This window comes from Cyprinodon variegatus, unplaced genomic scaffold (genome assembly GCF_000732505.1).
Source record: "Cyprinodon variegatus isolate N-32 unplaced genomic scaffold, C_variegatus-1.0 Scaffold129, whole genome shotgun sequence".
In the NCBI taxonomy this organism is placed as follows: Eukaryota; Metazoa; Chordata; class Actinopteri; order Cyprinodontiformes; family Cyprinodontidae; genus Cyprinodon; species Cyprinodon variegatus.
In genome coordinates, this window is record NW_015150582.1 from 1,351,535 (window position 1) to 1,358,185 (window position 6,651).

Here is a 6,651-nt window from a genome sequence, read left to right on the forward strand (position 1 = left end):
TGTGGACGGGGCCTGACGAACATCTGATCCAATACATACTAATCACTTGTACAGCTCATAAAGATTTAGTAGGTGGAGAAATGTGTCTGAACTTCACAAACACCCGTGGAATTGTTAGTATCTATAATACTGCATTCTCAAAAAAGGACTGCAATCACCTCTGTCATCCAAAGGAGTTCAGTTATGCTAAACAACAACAAGAAGAAGCCCTTTCTCTGGGGTATCTTGTCTGATTCAGTTTCTCTGTTATGTCAGGATGTTAACAGGTGTCTCACTTCAGGCAAATAATGTATCACTGTCATCTCTATCTCCCTTTATTTGTCTATTGTCTCAGGGATAAAAGTAAGAGCTCATATACAATTTGGTACTTTGGCTTTCTCTCTTTCATGCTTCCCCCTGTTGCCAACCTTGTAGGGATGTTTGGCTCAACAGTTGCATCAAAGGGATTAACCACATGCTGCCACCTGGTTTGGACTCATTCCCAGCATCCTTGCTGGGTTTGCTGGCCACACAGATGATCAGGCCACAGCATACAGATAAAGTCACTAATGCAAAGGTAGCATAGGTCATTATTATTGTTACATTATTTATGTGTCATTCAGAATATGTTATGCAATGAGCCCACATGATTTTACTGCCTATTGGATTGCATCTGTAAAATAATCTTCCCTGCACCATCAGAGACATGACATTTCACACTTTGGAATGTATCATTACCATTAAGTATGAATTGTTTCCAAGTAAAAGTTTTGGCAGGTAGGTATCATCTTCTTTCTCTGGTATGATTATGAACTGTATTAGTCATAATGCAATGTTTCTGCTTGCCCTTTTATCTTCATAAGCTTCCTACCTTTCCCCATAACGTTCCTTTTTTATGCAGGTAGATTGAGACAATGGATTCATTGTGAGGCAATCTAAGAAGGCTGCATCTTTCATAAGAAGCTTTACTTGTGAAACTGAAATGTGATGCAAATGCTGTCATATACTGGTATTGCAATGACTAAATAAAACGTAACTCATTTTTTTAATATTAGTTGTTACAAATCACTGCAAAGAACATAAATAAATAGATTAATTTTAACTATACTCAATGTTTATATTAAATGTTTTGGCACTTAAGGCTCAACATGTGCTTTAACTTCTAATTATTCATTTCATTCCATTATTCCCCAGTTTACTGTACTGTTTGCACGGCTTCCTGTTTGCCTCATTAATTAACATATTAGTAGAAGAGATAAGGTTAACTAAAATGCATCTCTTGTCATGGTAAGATAGTTTCATTAGTGAATGAGGATAATCATGTCAAAACACTTTTATGGTGTCATGGATGATGATATGATTTGTAGATAATGTTTTGATTAGTCCGTGCAAACAGTTTTGATTCAGTTTTTAATTCAGTTTATTTATATAGCGCCAAATAACAATACATGTCTTCTCAATTCATTTTACAAAGATTATAGAGTCAGATTGCTTAAAAGTTAATATCAAGGAAAACCAGCTGATTTCATCGAGTCATCCACTTGTAGGATATGCTCCTCCTGGATGAGCTTGTGGCTACAATTTTCACTTGTATTTTGTTGTTGACCCTTCGTCAAGCTCTCACACCGAGCATGCATGCAGCGACAGTTGAGAGGATAAACTCCCCCTTTAACAGAAAAAATCCTTTTTTCTTGATCATGAATTAGGGCTTTTTTAAATTGAATAATGGAGCTTCACGTTGTGCAGGGGCAACAACAGCAGCTGGTTATGTGGAGATGTTACAGAGGAACCCCTCATGAGTGAGGGACTTTGTCTGTGTGATAATTTTAGATTTTTTTTTAACAGGAAGATGCTGCAGTTCATAACAACTGTTTATAAAGGAATAGTTTCACTGTTTGTGGACCATCTTGCATGTGCCCCTGATCTAAATCTTATTGAGGACTTTTGGGGGTGATGGTAAAGGAATTTTACCTAAAAATACACATCAGTTCCATTTGCTGGAGGCCCATTGTGAAGCCATCTTCATATTCATAAATTAAGTTGCCGTTTTAGATTGATTATCTGCTCCAACACTTTTTTTTTCATACCGTGAATATCTATTAGAACCTTTCTTAACATGCATTAGTGTAAATGCACATTATTACAATAGTTTAAGTGGTGTCATGACTTTGATCAGGGGTGTAGAAAAGACTCCAGATTAAATGGAAGGTAATATAAGGGAATATTTACACAACACTTTGCTTAGAAAAGAGGTGGAAAGTAGTAGAAAGGTAGAAATCATTATTAGAGACATTACACATCACCCAGAGATTTAAAGGTGTGCTAAGGCAAAGGGACTCAATCTGTCATTTGCCACTGTGATTATTGGTTGTTCATGAAAAGGATTTAAATAAAAGCATGTACAGTCTGGCACCTCTCAGGTAGAGGTCCTTTTTTGGTTCTACATGTCATCACTGATGTCATCACCCTAGACACAGGCTCCCTGCAGGTTTGCATCCTGAGCCCCTGCTGTTCACCCCTATGACACATGATTGCGTCCCCGGGTTCACCACCAATTACATTCTGAACTTTGTTGACAACACTATGGTGATGGGCCTTATCAGAGATGACAACGACTGGGACTACAGAGAGGAGGTGGAACAGCTGGTGGGCTGGTGCAGAGATAACATTCTGATCCTGAACGTGGAGAAGATGAAGGAGATAACTGTCGACTTCAGGAAGAACTGACCCAGCAGCGTTCCACTGCTCATCAAGAGCTCAGCTGTAGAGGTGGTAAGCAGCACCAAATTCCTGAGGGTGCACATCACAGACAACCTCACCTGGACTGTAAATCAGAATCAGAATCAGAAATACTTTAATAATCCCAGAGGGAAATTACTTTTGTTACACCTCAAAACAGCACCTCAAAAGGGCACAAAAACGCATGTACCGGTACTTCCTGTGAAGGATGAGGAGAGCTCACCTGCCCCCAACCATCCTCACGACCTTCTGCACAAGCACAATAGAGAGCTTTCTGACCAACTGTCTCATTGTATGGTGTGGATGCTGCAACACCGCAGACTAAAAGAAGGTGAGAAGAGTGGGTTTTTTTGCCAAAAAATGAATCATTCTCTGTTGTCCTATTTGCTATGTCATCTTTCAGAAATACCAGGGATTTTTGGGTATAGAAAGATATACATCCCTAAATATTAATTTTTTGTTACTGTGAGGGACCGAGCTGGACAAGCATGAGGACACAGTGGTGAGTAACAAGAATCCAAACAATAATTACAGGGCCCTTAAAGGAGGTCAAATGAAGAGACTAACTTAAGGCAAAAAAATATCAAGGTTAAACATAACAAAACATCAAACTAACTGCACAAACAAAACTGACCTGACACACAACAAACAAAGGGAACTTAAATACTGGCTGATCAGACCAGACTGACACAATGAGGAAGCGGTAAAGAGAACATCTATGCAAATTTAACAAAAATAAGTAAACAGTTAGTTTAAGGACTAAACTTAAATTACTAACAAATAAACTAAACTAGCAAAATTAGCAAACCAAAAAAGCAAAAGAGATTATGCAGCACATTAAAACGTGAACTTCATGGTCTTCCCCCATAGTGGAACTCCACATGGTACCACCCAATCTATCAATCAGTCAATGAGGAGTGTTCCAGCCAGAGTCCTTTGCCTTCTCCCAGTTAAAGGTACTCTCCACAACACCAGAAAAGGAAGTACAAACAATATTAAGCGTTTGGCAAAATGAAATATACAACAGTTAACCAAATGTGCGCGCTAGAATTGAAACTAAAGTCTTCTAATATTGTCAAAATAAAAATAAACCAAAAAGTGTTTTTTGTGCAGGGTTACTGGCCATGTGACCATCACAGTTACAATCCTCAGATACTTAAGTAGAATGGAAAGGCTCGCTGTGCTTAACAGCTGCCTAAGTATTTTTCTGCTCTGAACAATGAGGAAGTTTTGCCACTAAGTTTTAATGAAAGACATCCAACAGGAAATCTCTTTAAATAACTTAAAATTGTTTTGTTAAAATTAAGCCATTGCCTGGAAAAAGGAAAAAAGTTTTTACTTAATCGACAAATATAAGATAAGAACTACCGGTATACAAGTTTTAGTCCCTTCAGTTTATTATGTAGCAGCAACCTCCTGGGTGACTTCTGCTGCTGACAGTGTGAAAGCACAGGTTTAGTGCTCGGTTCACTCTGTGCCTTTTTCCATCCTTGAAGATTAAAGCATGGAGAAAAGACTGGTGGGAGAAAGTTGTATCTCTAAATTTACATATCAGAAATTGAGAGCTGTCAAAACTGTTTCTGCAGACTTTTAAAATTTGTATCTCCTAAAGTCTGCCACCAACAATCTTTGCTTTGCTACCTCCGTTGTTTTTTAAATACTCACACATTTCTCACCTTGCCTCTTTCACAAAAGGTTTGAGACATGAGGAGAGTGAATCCATGCAGTCATTTTTAATACATATTTTTAGTGAGGGTCATTTGTTTGTGGGAGGGAAAGGAGAAAATGATATATATCTAAGGCAAGGCAATTTTATTCATAAAGCACATTTCAGTGTACTGCACATAAAAAGTACATAGCAATGTATGAAAAGATAAAAACAGGGGTTGGGTGGAAGTTAGTTGAGAACCCAAATGCAGAGATGAGTTCTTGCAGATTTAATGGATGCAGACGACCACAGAAACACAAATCCAGGAACACTAAACAATTAATCAAAACCAGGAGATGCCAGGGAGAAACGCATAAGGATCAAAGCAATGAAGAGAAACCAGCACTAAGGAACTGCACAGGAAGAGTATATATGGGAGACAGAACAAAGACTGGGCTTAATCAGCTGATAGGGAGCAGGTGTGGATACAAGCACCTAAAGCTAGGGGAAAGAAGACTGGCACAAGGGGGCAAAAGAGAGCAACATAAAAAACACAACACTGCTTACATTTAACAAGATACCAACTACAATGACACAAAAATGAAAACAAACCAATCACCAAGAAAAAAACGAAAGAAAAAAAAAAAAAAGGAAAAGAAAAAACAAAAAAAAAAATGTAAACAGAACCAAAGGTTCACAAAGGGCAGGATCATGACAATGGGGCCCTTGGACTTTAAAAAGCACTATATAAGTACTTGTATTTATAATTTTTTTAAATCAGTATGTTGCTTTTTTTCTAATTTTAAATGATATGTTTTCATTAGATGTAGGCAACAAATGCCTGAAAACATCATTTAATGTATATCTAATCTATGGTGTGTTTAAACCTCCCTTTTTAACTTCAAGATCCACCAGGATTGATTCTTATTTATTTAAATTAGGACAATCGAGTCATACTGGGACATGAATTCAAATAACAGGGATATATTTAAACAAAGTTATGGTGTTTTCTACTGGTGCCGTTGCATTTAATGCTGATTGTTGCTATAGTTATAGCGCCTTGCTAAATTATCCATACTTCTTGAATGTTCTTACATTTCGGCCGTGTAAAAGGCAAAAACAAAAATCTATTTTGTCAATATCATATAATTTCAATAATTTAAATCAATATTTTCTAGAAGCACCTTTTAATTCAGTTACAGCTAGAATCATCTCGGGTGTGTCTCTATCAATTTAGTAAATTTACAGATTAAGGACTTTGCTCAAATTCTAAAATAGCTGAAGATAAGTCCATTTGGAGGGAAAGCTTTTGTGAACATCAACACTCAGGTCTTGTCTTCTCAAATTAATTTAGTTATTTTTAGGTAAAGGAATTATCTGTATTGAGCAGATTAACAGATTATTATGCAAAAAGCCTGACAATGACACATGGAATGGATAAAAGAAAAGAATATCTAAAAAGTTTTTTAAAAACAAAAGTCTTTAAATGGTAATTTGTAAACTCACAAGTAAATGTCACAAGTAAATGTCACAAGTAAAGTAAATCAATCAATCAATTAGGAAAGGGTCTCCTCCTGGATCTTAAAGTTCAAGCAAATAATTTTTTTCATCTTTGGTTTTCCTTTGGCCAATTTTCATAAGTGCGAGTGCACAATCAATGGTGCTCCTGTTTACACATTGTTCTTCTGACTGCTTGTATGATTAATTAAACGTTCAGGCCTTGGCATGTTTGCTATTCTGTCATACAATTTCCATTTCTAATTGTTGGATCAACCCAAGCTCTGTCAGAAATTCAAAGCTTGAATATTGTTTTATAACCTCTCTACAGCTTTCTTTCTTCCTAATATGTCTGCTGTGTCCCTTGGTCTTCCTGATAATGCTGGTTCACTAACATATTGAACAAGTACTAAGTACTATTACAGATTCTAAGATACACACACAGGTTGACTTCTTTTAGCTTATTTCTTAAATAGTTTATTTTTTTAAATCATTTTGGTGTACTGCTTTTTATTTAGTGGTATCAGAACAATAGAGTAATTAAAAAAGCATGTCCTATGAATTTCCATCCATCCATCCATCCATCCATCCATCCATCCATCCATCCATCCATCCATCCATCCATCCATCCATCCATCCATCCATCCATCCATCCATCCATCCATCTTCTCCCGTTTAGTCCTTGTCAGGGTTTTATTTAGCTCATTTTATTCTGCCTTATTATACTATATATATTATTTTGTTCTATTGTACTTACAATCCTGTTTTTCTCTCTTCTGCAATAAAAG